At 38.9% G+C, this 13,256-nt stretch overlaps 1 protein-coding gene across 1 annotated transcript in view; it reads left to right on the forward strand.

The window, feature by feature from the left end:
* caska (calcium/calmodulin-dependent serine protein kinase a) overlaps positions 1-13,256 on the forward strand; it is a 188,338-nt gene that overhangs the window by 32,337 nt on the left and 142,745 nt on the right. The gene's annotated exons all lie outside the window — the stretch shown is intronic.

Below are 13,256 nucleotides of genomic sequence, written 5' to 3' on the forward strand. Positions count from 1 at the left end.
AAGGTCAGAGCCTTTGTTTTCGCTCGGAGGTCCTGCTGAGGTTGTGAGAGGCTCGACCACTTCAGTGTGTTTATATCACCAAGAGACTTGTTGGTGCATCGAGGGGCTGTAACCACAGCGCACTTAGGATCAGAGATGGCCTTTACAAGCACACAGGAACTTATTGTGGGCCAGAGAAAGGCTTTGCTCAGAGCTTTCTGCTGAGTATTGAGTTCCTCTGCTCTGACACACAAACACACATAAACGCACACACACTTTCTCTCCGGCTGTGCTCCCAGACAATTGACTGTGTAGCATAGATTTTGTGTATTCAGAGCGGAGTGCTGATTGGGGCTCGGGCCCCTGGAGAAGCATCACTGGCATGTAGATCAATGCGAACTTGCACAAGAAATCAGATACAGGCCTGTGCTGTGTGGCTTTGCCTTTGACTGTGGGAAGGGGATCAGGAGTTGGAAGTGAACATGTTGAGGTTAGGCAGCGCGTCAGGATGCAGATTCGCCACCAAGCTGGAAGCGAAAGAAAATCATGACAAGTAATGATGAAGGGACTTTTACCTGCTACTTAATTAAATGCATAATTACAATATAAACATGTGCTGATGGAGATGAGCCTTTTGAAGTTTCAAACTATATTTTGATGAGTTGTGTTGACATCATAATGCTGGTAATTGCATTGCAACGTAACACTGTGTGTAATTTAAACTCATATTTCTGTGTTAAGATTTGTAGATCAATTCAAGTTCTTCATTTTTTTTTATCACCCTAAGTTCTAGATTTGACCTCCCCTGCCTACTAATTCCCCTCCCTGCACCATTTTAGATGGTTAAGTTTGTGTATAGTAGGGTCTATAGGATGAACACATTATACAATGCATAATTAGTAGATACAGATTCAGATTTCCTGATTTCGATAAACCTCTGACGTTGTTAATATTATTTTGATATGCTGAGTTGACATAATAATGTTGCATGAACTTAATGTGTCTAATTGAAACTCAAATTTAAAGTTCAAGTTGAGGTAACTTAATGAAATTGGCAAATTTTTTGTCACCTTGCGTTCAGGATTTAATTTTTTTTTTTTTTTAAAGATTGTTTTTGGGCTTATTTTGCCTTTATTTGATAGGTCAGTGCAGAGAGACAGAGAAAGGTGGGGAGAAGAGTGGGGGAAGGACTTGCAGCAAATGAGCCACTGATTAGACTCGAACCATGGCCACTGCGTTGGGGACTGTAGCCCCTGTACATGGGTCACCGTCTTATCCGGTTGAGCTACCGGGGTGCCAGTGTTCAGGATTTTAAGTCCCCTCCCCTTTCTAGTAAACATGCCTGGACAATTTCAGACCATTAAGATTGTGCGTTAGAGAGCCTGGAGGATGCACAGATATGCTGCAAATGACATTTCAAGAAGAGCATCAATAAACTAGCTAAAGCAATAAATTTGGGAATATTTTCAGTTACGATATGATAAATAGTAACCTCTTATTTAGCAGTGTCCTTCAGTTTAGCAGTTTAAATGTGCATTGTTTTTCCTTTCACAGCTTAAATACTGTGTGTTGACATAAACATCTGCAGTAGGAACCAAAACAAGTTGATTATAAATAGTTTTGTTGTTGTATTTTTTATTTCTGAAAACCTGCTGCATTAACAATAAAAAGGTCTAAAAATACCAAAGAAAATCTAACTAGAGCAACTTCAATTTTTAAATGTCTGTCAACTTAGAAGTGTATTTTTATTACGATAATTCAATATGTTACACAAAAAAATGTATTTTCAATAACAGAGAAAAAAGTTTTTAAAAATAAAATACATTTTCATGAGTAATCAACAAAAGACTTTTCTTTATGTTACCAATCACTAAATCATTTAAAACATGTTTCTTTGAAGACAAAAAGCTAATTCCCCAAACTCGATGTAGTTTGTTGGTTGATTATAGTTTCACTGGAAGTTGTCTTAGCTTAAAACTATTTGTTAATTTTATTGTTGATCCCAGACATTATTCTTTTTAGAGTGTACATCAGACATGGTTAAGATTTAAACATGGACTATGAGTGTGTGTTTTCTGCAGTGAAGCATTAGTGTATATATGCAAGACACGAGGATCTGACCTCCCTGCCCTTTTCCTCACCCTCTGACGGGGAATCAGGCGACGTAGACAAGTGGTGGGAGGCTCACATTTGCAGATATAAAAGGATTTGTTTAACCTTCGTGCCACTGTTTCCTCGACTCAAGGTTAACTTGCATTTTCTCAAAGTCACCAAACATAAAAACAAGCATTCTCGCCTCTGCTTTCATTTTCTTTCACTTGTATTTTCTTCCTCATCCTTTCTCCGTTCAGCCTGGAGGTGAATAAACGTCTTCTGTTTGGTAGAAAATAAGAGAATGGCAGCTCGAGTTCCTTTCAAGTCTGTCTGAGAACTTGGCAAAAAAAAAAAACTGGCAAGGCTGGTTTCTTGCTCTTTGGCAAAGCTGTTAAGTCCTGGAGAACTTGTGGAGCTGGCAGAAAGCTTCGCAGGAAAGGCTGATGCTGTTCTGAGTGTAATGATAATAGGGATGACCCAAGCTGCTACTGAAAACATAGCCAAAGCCTCAATTTTCATTATAAACGCAAGCCATTATTTAGGTTCTGACTTAGCATTTCGACTGTTATATTAATGTGCAAGTGAGTCGCTCATAGAACCACAACGGTGATGGTTTTCTCATATACTGACTACACAGCGGAACTGTTTCCATGCAGTCTGAACAAGCTGACTTATAGTTTGATTGCAGCATTTATGTGGTTCAGAGTAATGTGGACGGAAGCGAGGTCAAAGGATGTGGTTTAATTGGACCTCCTCTGCAGCCAACTTGATCAAAAATGTCCAGCCGTTTTTCCAGATGTGTTGTGGTTTGTTGTTTGCACATTCCAAGTTTCTGAATGAAGCACACAGAGACGGATTATAGACCGGTTTGAGCTCATGACACAGTCACCAGTGTGTACGCTGGCCAGTCAGTTCAACATGCAGCACAGAAATGGCAAAAGTATGTTTGAGATCGTAGGTTAAACTGTTAGATATTGGTTGACGGCGGTGACTGTCAAATCAATCCATATCTTTTTTATCTGAAACGTGGCTTCGAAGTTCCATCAAGGAATGCATCATTTTTTGTGTTTACAGAATCCAGTGCAAACGCTTTGTTTTGAATGATGTGTGGAATGAAGAAATTGAAATAAAACACTACAGTTTTTCTTGACTGAACTTTCTGTTGAATGTGAAAGAAAAAATGCCTTTTAAACCTGGCATTCTGATGGCATACTGTATATGTGTTTAAAATCTGCCCCTATATGATTATTTGATTATTTTAGGTTGCAAAAATCCAGTATTAGTATTGGGTTATACATATTTCTAAGTGTTAACAGCTGAAGACCCCATATTATGCAGCTCTATACAGCAAACTACATGCTGCCTTTTGATTTAGGGTTGCAGCTGCGCATTGTTTATAGTATTGATATTTGATCAATTGCTCAGTTGCTCTAAAATATCACATACAGACACTTGCATGCCCTTTACAAGTTTGCACAGCTGAAAGTTACATTTACAGTTTGCAACACGAACAACAGTCAGAAAATCTTAGTTTACAGTGTCAAAGAGAGCAAACGCTCAGTAGTTTGTCATGATGATTCACTCTAAAGGTTACGAAATCCCTGTCCATTAATATTACTAAACTAATCGATTGAGTCAAACCTGCATTTCATCGACATTTTCTGTGACCTTTTTGAAACCCTCATCTGAAAATCCTTCAGGAGAAGCACTTATCACCATTACAACAGAGGACTGGACGTTCACAGCAAAGCGACAAACGCACCAAAGCACGAGTCAGACCTGTGTGTAGTGAACATGTCGGCTTTGAGAAGGTTTTAGTGTACTTACCCATACAGTGCACACTTGTCTTTTTGAGCATCTGTGTGTACTCTATATATACATATGAACCTTTTATGCCCCTAAAGCCATTCTCAGCCTGGAGTCAAAGGCTTTGCATTAGAAAAATGTAGAGCGGCAAAAGGAAGAAGGTAATGCAGGTCTGTGGATGAAATAAACTATGAAAGAGGGATTAAGCTAAATGAGGGCAAAGACATATTAGAGACGATGCAAATAGTTGGACTGCACAATTAATCGAATAGAAAAAAATGTGTCTTTATCTCGATCATGGTTGTATATTACGCGAGTAAAATCACACTTCCATGTGAATTTTGAAGGTTTCGTTGTATTTTATGTGCAGTGACAATAAATGGTCTATTCAGTTCTATTCTTTTTGGTTGCAGTGTGAAACCCTGTCAGCCTTTGTTGCTTTCCTATTTGCTTCAACGCTTCCTTCTCTCCTCTCTTCTTTAGAGCACAAAGGCATGTAAATATAGTGGTGGTGTTTCTTCCTTTTATGAGGGAACTAACCGCTTTGACAGGGAGTTGTACATATGTGTGCATGTTCAACCAGAGTGTGCATGTTTATTTTTGCCTCCTTTCAATCGCTCTCGCTCTCATTCTGCCCTTTCACGTCTTCTTGCTTTCTCTTTGGGGCAGTGCAGAGAATTAGGTTTAGGACAGCGGCTATCGCTTAGAACAGTGATTACTGACCAGTGAAATGATCCTCATGGCCCAGTGAATCACACACACATTCGTGCACAGACACAAAAAATCTCTGGCAGCTCAGAGGAAGTTTGGGAGCAGCGTTACGTAAGGAGGCTTACAACTGAAGTGTGTGTGAAATTTGAGGAGACAGGGAGGAAACCTCCTCCCACCGACTCATCGGAGCCCTGAAAATCAGGACTGTGTGTTGTTGTGAAGTGTTTGTTTGTTTGTGTGTGTGTGTGAGGAGGATTAACGGTACATCTGCATTCATATAAACACACTGATTTGTGTAGGTGCGTTTGCCTGGACATGGATGCGTTTTTGCGTGCCCAATCTTAGCTCGGTGGGGTCATTAACTTTTATAGCCTGCAGCCCGAGCTCGGAGGAAATGGCCGAGCCAATATGCTGACCGCTGTGCAGAAACACTTCACAGAGGACACACAAACACACACTCCCCATTTTCCCCCCGTCTGTCTTGACGCTTGACGTGATTAATTGCTCTGAGAAATAGGAGCGGACTCTTGATCGGTGAAAAGACAAATTCATGGTTGTTTTGTTGGTAAGGATCCAGCAGCTTTTCTGTTGCACTTACCTCACCCTTTCATTATTTAAATGCACTGCAGTGTTAATCAAAAGTTCGATTGATTTCATCGATTCGTCCGTGCCGAAGCTCTGCAGTGTGAGCTATGGCTTGGAGTTGTGCAGGAGAGGATGTCAGGGATTTTAATGTCAGAGTTTCCACTCCTTCCCTCCGAGGATGTCGGAAGGGTTGTGGTCAGCTGAGTGCATCTGAGTGTCGGAGGCTGATGGCCGTGGTTTGAGTCCCAGTAGAGACGCTGCAGGCTTTTGGGAGGCTTGGTTTGGTGTAATAACCCTTTAGAAAGGCGTAAAGCAAAAGGCAGCAAGAGTGCCACAAAAAATAAATGAAAAAAAAAAACGGTTTTATCCTGTAACATTCAAAAGCTGCGAAAAGGTTGCAAGTAACAGCTAATATCTGATTTGCGTTTTATTTTTAGCTGATGTAAACACAATAAAACTGTAATTTTTTGGTGAAATATTGTAAAAGAACACATAATTTGTAAATATACAGATTTTGATGTGGACAAAATGTAAAGTTTTATTTTAACAGTCAACATGTAAATAAAAACATAGTCATGTGATTTAACTGAATGTTATCAGTAATTTAACAAAACAGGGAAAATCTGTATAATCACAGTTAAAAAAGGAGTTCACGTAATTCAATATTTAATGGTCACTTTTTTTTTTTTCAAAGAGCAGATACCTGAAAAAAATAGTGCTTTTTTTGCTGAGATAAATACACTAAAAATAGTGGTATATTGCAGTCGAATGTTTAAATAGAGTAAAGATAGTGTCATATACTAGTCAAAAAAACAATAAGAAAATACCTACGGTTTGTAAAAATACATATTTTTGATATACAATATTTTGATGTGGGCTTTAATTACAGTTTTAAACTAATCGTTTTGTTTTTTTGTTTTTTTTTAACGTGAGTGAACTCATCATTTTGAAAATCTCTAAAATAACAGTCAGTTATTTAAAAGTGTTTTTGTTTTTTTGTTTTTACAGTGTAGGAGGCTGTGATGCTGATTGCTGATATTGACCAGTCAAACAATATCAAGCTGTATCCTAAATTTGAACTCCTGCTTTGCTGATGATCTCATGCTACAGCAACATCAGTGTTTTCGTAGCATGGAAAGGAAAGTTAGCAGGCTTCTTTGTTTTGCAACTGAATCATTGTGATCCGACTGCAGTGACAGCTTCATAGCCTTCTTGAGCTGTTTATTATTGGCATAATTTATTATTTCCCTCCTCTTCGCTTTTGATGCAAAACTAGTCTTCACTGGGAATCAAGCCTGAGAGCTCCCAAATTAGACCAAATGAAAAACGCAAAGCCGATAATCAGGCCTTCTGTTGATAATTTCACAGCACTTCATTAATGAGAAAAAAATCCTATGCTGCATCAGCACAGTTGATTAAAAAAATAATGAGATAATTTAAGTTCTTTGCACTTAAAAGTGATATGTATAACAATTTTAAGCCCCATTATTTTATTGATAATTCAAATTAGTTTTAATTTGTGTGATTACAAAACAAATGAGAGCACAGTGAAGACAGCAGGTTCTTTGTATTGGATTTATCTTTTGTCTGTAGTGTGTTATTAAGATTAACATAAACTCCTCTGCTTTCTGTAATTAAGGTGCTCCTTTCTTAGCTAAGACTTTTCCGTTTTACTCTACGAAGGAGAGTAAACATTTCAGTAATGATATTTTCATCAGTGTTTAACTGTTGTAATCTGCCATATGGAAGATCTCTGAAAATACACTGTGAATGCAGCATCAGCGCTGGGCTGTGAGCTGATTCTTGGGTTTCTAGAGCAGTTGTATGGTTACATTATTCTGTCTCATTCTGCCGGGAGTCAACCTACTCCCCAAGAAGTCCTGAAACGGAAAGTATGGAAACAGAGTCTTCTTTGCTTTTTGTAACCAGCTTTCATAGAACTTACTGGGTGTCATCTTTCAGCCTGGTTTCCACTTCTCTTCAATTAATCAGTTAACTGATTCAACAAAAAAAACTGACAATCAATTAACCCTCTGAACCCCAGTACCTGCTGATGAGTTTTAAACTTGAAATAAAATTGCCAAAATAACATAATTTATCAGCCAGAAGCTGTAGAAACAGAACCAGAACAGTCCTTGAGCCAATCACGAGTGATGTGTGACACTGTAGAGAAATGAACCAAATCTAAGCTTTAAATCCTACATGATCTATTTAAAAAAATGCTTTAGTTACACAGTTTGCATCAGATGACATTAAAAAAAAAAAAAATTTAAAAAAACAGCTTTATTTCTCGGCACAGCTGTGGATGAAGTTGAGTGACTATTTGGCTGAACTGCATTCTGTGTTTACACAGATCAGAGAGGACAGGCCAAGAGAGACTGAGAGGAAAATTAAACATATCAATAAAATAAATGCAGCATTGCTCAGAAATGGTCTACTGAGGAGCACGCTGTTGGAAGATACATTCAACATGGTAAAGCTTTTCATAGAGTTGATGTGCAGAGTAATGTGAGAAATACAGAGTTAGTAAAAGACTTAGATTTTTACATCACTGCAGACCTTTACGTTTTGGACTGTTGGTCAGTCAGAAGGATATGTTTTTGCATTTCCTAAATCAAACTGTTAGTCCAGTCATTGATTCACTAATTAGCGATAGGGTTGAACCATTTCTTCTTTTTTTCTCCCAGTGGTGTTATTGATTATTATTAATCACAGTGACCTATAACCTGTACTTAGAAATGATAGAAGTTTACAGTAATAATGGGGCGCCCCGGTAGCTCAAGATGGCGTCCCATGAACAGGGGCTGTCGTGAGTTCAAATCCCGCTCACAACCCTTTGCTGCAGGTCTCTCCCCATTCCCCCCCCTTTCCTATCTCTTTCCACTGCTCTATTAAGAGTAGTAATGACAAAAAATACATTTAAAAAAAAAAAAAAAAGTTTGCAGTAAAAATGGAAATCCTGGTATCAGAGTTTATAATAACACACAAACTCAGCACACAGTTATGTTGACTTTAAATTTGTTTAATTAGAAAAATACTTTCAAATGTTTGTCCCTAAATGCTGATTGGGTGTTACGACATGTAACCAATCAGACATTGCTCGGAATCACAGAGTCACTGTAATTAGAGAGAAGTAGCACATTTTAAAATCAGTTTATATGATCAAGAATCAGTTGAAAAAAAAAAAAAAAGATACTGATAGTCAAAACAATGCTGAATTCTGGCTCACATAAAGGCAGATAATCAGTCGACTCCTTATTGACAATATTGCCAACAATGAAAAGATTCAATACAATAATTGGAGTCAAAATTGCAAATTGAATGTCTTTGGACAGTGGGTTGAACAAAGGCAGCGATCTGAAGACTTGTTCTCTGGGAATCCAGATTCATTACAGTCTTCTAATAAATTATAAAGCAAGAATTTGCCTAATTAAAAAATAATCAACCTTAATCGGTAATAATTTGTCTATAATTTATAGCTCAGCAAGCATGAAAACATTCAGCATTTAAGCAGACGTACTGGCTCCTCACCTCTGACCTGTCACTAGTGGAAAGCCCCATGCTGCTCTCTGATTCTCTGATGGATTTAGCTTCAGAGGTTACATCACGCCCCGCTGTCCTGTAAATACCTGCTCCAGTGTCCTCTTTCTGAGCTGGAATCCACCACAGCGCTCGAAGGAAAACACCCCAAGGCGAGGAACTCACTGTCTTGACTGTTGGTGTATTCAGGCAGAGTGCTAGTGAGTACAGCTGTAAGTCTACAGAAGGACTGTGGTTTTGTTCTCGACACATTATCACAGAGAAGAATTTGTTTCTAGCTGTGTGTGGGCACAAAAACACACACAAACTTCTGCTTGTAGGCCTGCAAAGGCTTCTGAGGATGGTAGATCATAGTGGGCTGCAGGCTGCTGCCATAAACATGCTCTTCTCTGGAGGAGGCTGCTTTTAAATGCTTTCTTAATGGGCCCCCTCTGATCGAGCAGCGGCCCCGCAGCTTATCAATGATTTAGCAGTGGGATGATGGCATAGAACTAATGGTCCATCCAGCCCATTAATGATGCAGCAGATACACAGTAAGATCATGACATCAGGCAGCAGGTGGGATTTTTTATGTTCTGGGTGCATCTTGAGATTATCTAGAAGTTTTATCTTATGCAACACTTTTTGTATGTAAAGCATAAGTAAAAAAATTGTTCACCTTAAGTTCTTGGTGGTAAATTTGGCTTATAGTGTGGTATTTTGGTATTTAAATGACAGTTATTGGATGCTTGTCATTTTTAATATAAAACTCTGTCAATCCTTCAGCTGTATGTTAGATTATAAGACTGGCTAGATACCTTTATTTATTTGTTTTTTACATATATTTTGGGGGCTTTTTGCCTTTATTTTAGAGCAGTAGAGACAGATAGGACAGGGGGGAGAAGAATGCGGAGAGACCTGCAGCAGAGGGTTGTGAGCAGGAGTCAAGCCCATGACCGCTGCGTCGGGGAGCTATAGCCCCTGTTTATGGGTCGCCCGTTCCACTAGGTGAGCTATAGGGGTGGGCTGACATCACAAACAGAGCGGATGTCCACCTTCACAATAAGAAGCATTACCACCTTCCTCAGTTCCCACATTGCTGAATTGCTGAAGGTTAATACATAAAAATGTAACAATACATTTTACCAGCCCTTGAATTTTAAGAGCATCCTCTTTTAAACTGCTAACTGCTTCAAACAGTCTGTTGTGCTGTAAATGTTGAATTCAAGCCGGTTATTGCACTTGGAATGTCTGAATTTTTTGTCATGTTTGAATCTAACTTTTTTGGGGGTTTGTTTTGAATTAAAAGTGTGACTCCGTGTCTCTAATGGGCTCTTGCTCCGTCTCGACACTTTGATTTGCGAAAATCAAGCGTTAATTGCTTCGATGTACTGTAAAGAATGGGCATTTCTCCCTGAGCTGATTAGGTACTTACTCAAAGTTAGGCAACAAATCAGCCAGTTAATCCAGAGAGTGCCTCCTCTCTGTCTGCAGGCAGTCCCGAAACAGCATCCGGCAGCAAATCTCACACTTGGCTCGCGACCTGAAACACTCAGGGGATTGGACAGGAGGATTTTCTTTCCTCTGGCATTTTTTTTTTGTTTTGTTTTGTTTATCTTTTATATTTTGCTTTACTCTATTTTTCTCCCTCCCACGTCTTCGCCGTCTCCTCTCCTTGTTTTGACACACTCTCCTGCCCTGCTGTTAATTCTCATGCTCCCCTGACGTGAGTTTCTCTGAAGCTTCATTAAGAACTGTTAGTGTTCATTTACACAGAAAATATGCTTACTCTCTCCCTACTGTGCACAATGAGCCTCTTATATCAGCACAGCTTTGTCAGAGGTTGCTGCAGGCTGTACTTGACCTTGCTGCCTGCATAACAGAGCTGCACCTCAAATCAGATGGGTGAAACAATGAAAGATTTGGAAATGAGTGGATTCAACACTTGCCGTCGACGAACATTGTGCTCGAGTAAGAAGCCAAAGGAGATCAGTTTAGCTTATGCAAATTCATTCAGACTGAATTTGCAGTTAATTCGAACTGAGCGATGATTGACTGAATCGCTCATCTCGTTAGATGTGTTAGTGCTCGTCGGGGCTCGGGCAGGAATCAGGAGAAGAGGCTCGGTGTCTTTCCGCTCGGCCACCTGGGAACTCTCTGCCGGTTCATTCATCCACAGCTGCGTGGGAGGAGGCAGGAAAGGCCCTCAACTGCAGGACTCAGAGCTGCCACTCTTCATGTCGTTCCTCCTCGCCAACTGACAACTGGAAATGTCCCGATCACGCACACACTGGCCTCACCAGAAACACAGGCAGCAGGGATTGTCTTTACTTTTCTTTTGTAACCACTTTGTCTCAGTTTTGCATGTTGTTACCAATAAGATCCAGTAATCATGCAGGTAAACACGCTGGATTGGAAGCTGATAGATTTTTCACTGTGGAAACTCAGCTTGGCACATTTAATAAATGTTGATCCTCTAAACTCCAAGCAGTTTGTTGGCGTTTTCTGCTATTGCCACATTTTTGCTCACTGTTGGTTCATTTTTCACTGTAACATAAAGTCCTGCACCTCAATGGAAGCAGAATAACCATGAAGAGAGAGAGAGAGAGAGAACTCAGAAATGTCTTCTTCACAGAATGACAGTTAAATAATAAAAAAAAAGGACAAAACTAAAGTTAAATTTCTTTCATTTTACAAAAATGAAATCAATATGTACAACATCTTCCTAAGTTTCCACAGGTGTTGTCAAGTCTGAAAAAATGGCTCCCCGTACTATTAGAAAAAAAGGCTGTTTACATTTTTACAACTTCTACAAACTCAGTGTTTGTCTGCTCTGCACATCAACTCCAGAAAAATGAATTTCTTTGATTGTTTACTTTACAAAAAACAAATAAGCTGGAATCAGTGTTACAATATTTTTCCAAGTGGCTAAATATGTTACTGGTACTGGAAAAAACTCTCCACATGTCAGATATTTTGCTACTTACAGTTATAATCGGCTTCCATACTTGTCTCCTAACTGATCTGTGGAAACACTGCCTGCAGTGAAGCCGAAAACTCCCTGAATTTTAGTCACAGGCCTGTTGGTGGCAGCAAAGTCACTAATGGCTTCTCTGTTGAGTGGAGAAAGGCAGAATGTTTTGCTTTTTATAAAATCTGGTTAGAGCAAACAAATATTTTTTTGGCAAATTTTTAGTTAAGACATGTAGAATAAAGTGATTTTGACAAAATGTAATGATTTGAAGCTTAAATGTGATTGTGATTCCAAACAGAACCCTCAGAAAGTTTACAATTAGTGAGTTTGTTCTCTTTTTACAGTTTCGTTTTAAAGACAATATGCCAAATCGCTACCATACTTTCGTGCATATTGAGTTCTTAGTCAGATCCAGCTCTCACTCATCACATCCAGTTTCAAAAACCCAAGATGGCGATGGCCAAATTCCAAACTCAAGGCTTCACAACAAAGTCCACAAACCAGTGTGTGCAGTTTGTGGGTTTCAGTATCAATGCATGCGATTAGAAGCAAAAGTTGCTCTCTGATGTCAATCCATTATCTTCAGTGTTTTTTCTTCACTGTGACTTCTGCTTTTCGACATAAAGGTAAAAACAATCTCAAAAACAGCACAAAGAAAATCGAGTGAATGAAAACAGGGCATTGAGTGTGGACTCTAGGTATAAGAATTTGTATTGTGAGAGTAAAGTAAAGGTGAGTTTAGTACATTAAATATTACATGAAGTGAGTAATGTCCATCACTACGTCTCCAGCTCAAAGGTGATGACTTGAAGTCACTTATTTTGTACAAATCTCAAAACGCATCAGTTAGAAAAGAAGCAACTACCCAGATACATGAAACAGGATCAGGTTAAAATTTCAACCTTTGTGTTTACAAAGGAAATGGCACGACAATTAATTACATGATTATGAAGTTGAAAATTCATTTTCTTTCAGGCAAAGCCAAGACAGCCAATCTCCCATGACAGGAATTTAAGATTTGTGTAGCTGATGATTGATAGTATAAAGAGGTGTTTTAGTATTTCCTGGGGCTGCACAATGCAACATGTTTCTAACATTTCAATAGTAAGAACATATCAGCTTTCATGTCCAGTATTATTAGTTGTTATGGAGAGTTAACAAAGGGACTAAAACAAAGAAATGAAAAAAAAAACCATGATTCTCACATGACAGGGGTTTAAGATTTGTTCTGTTGGTGACTGATTCTGATAAAAAGTTTATTTTTTAATGTTTCCCACACCTGCAGTCACCGAGCCGAAATCCCCGAGAGGTTTCACATCGTCACCAAGCACCTTTGCAAACTTGGCATGCAGATGAATATTAAATTTGCCAAGCTGATTTGATTTCTTTCGAAAATTGCAACGGTAAAAAGGTTTCTGCTTCCTTTCCAATATGTTTACTGTGTTATTACTCGTTATTTTTGACGGCCAATGAAGGGACTGAAGTAAAACAAAGTGGGGGAAAAAAAGAAAAATAAAGCAAATCTTTATGCAAAGACAGCCGTGTCTCTTGTGACGTCAGTTGAATTTTCAGTGGTATAAAGGTATTG

The sequence above is a fragment of the Stegastes partitus genome, unplaced genomic scaffold, assembly GCF_000690725.1.
Source record: "Stegastes partitus isolate 25-593 unplaced genomic scaffold, Stegastes_partitus-1.0.2 Scaffold177, whole genome shotgun sequence".
In the NCBI taxonomy this organism is placed as follows: Eukaryota; Metazoa; Chordata; class Actinopteri; family Pomacentridae; genus Stegastes; species Stegastes partitus.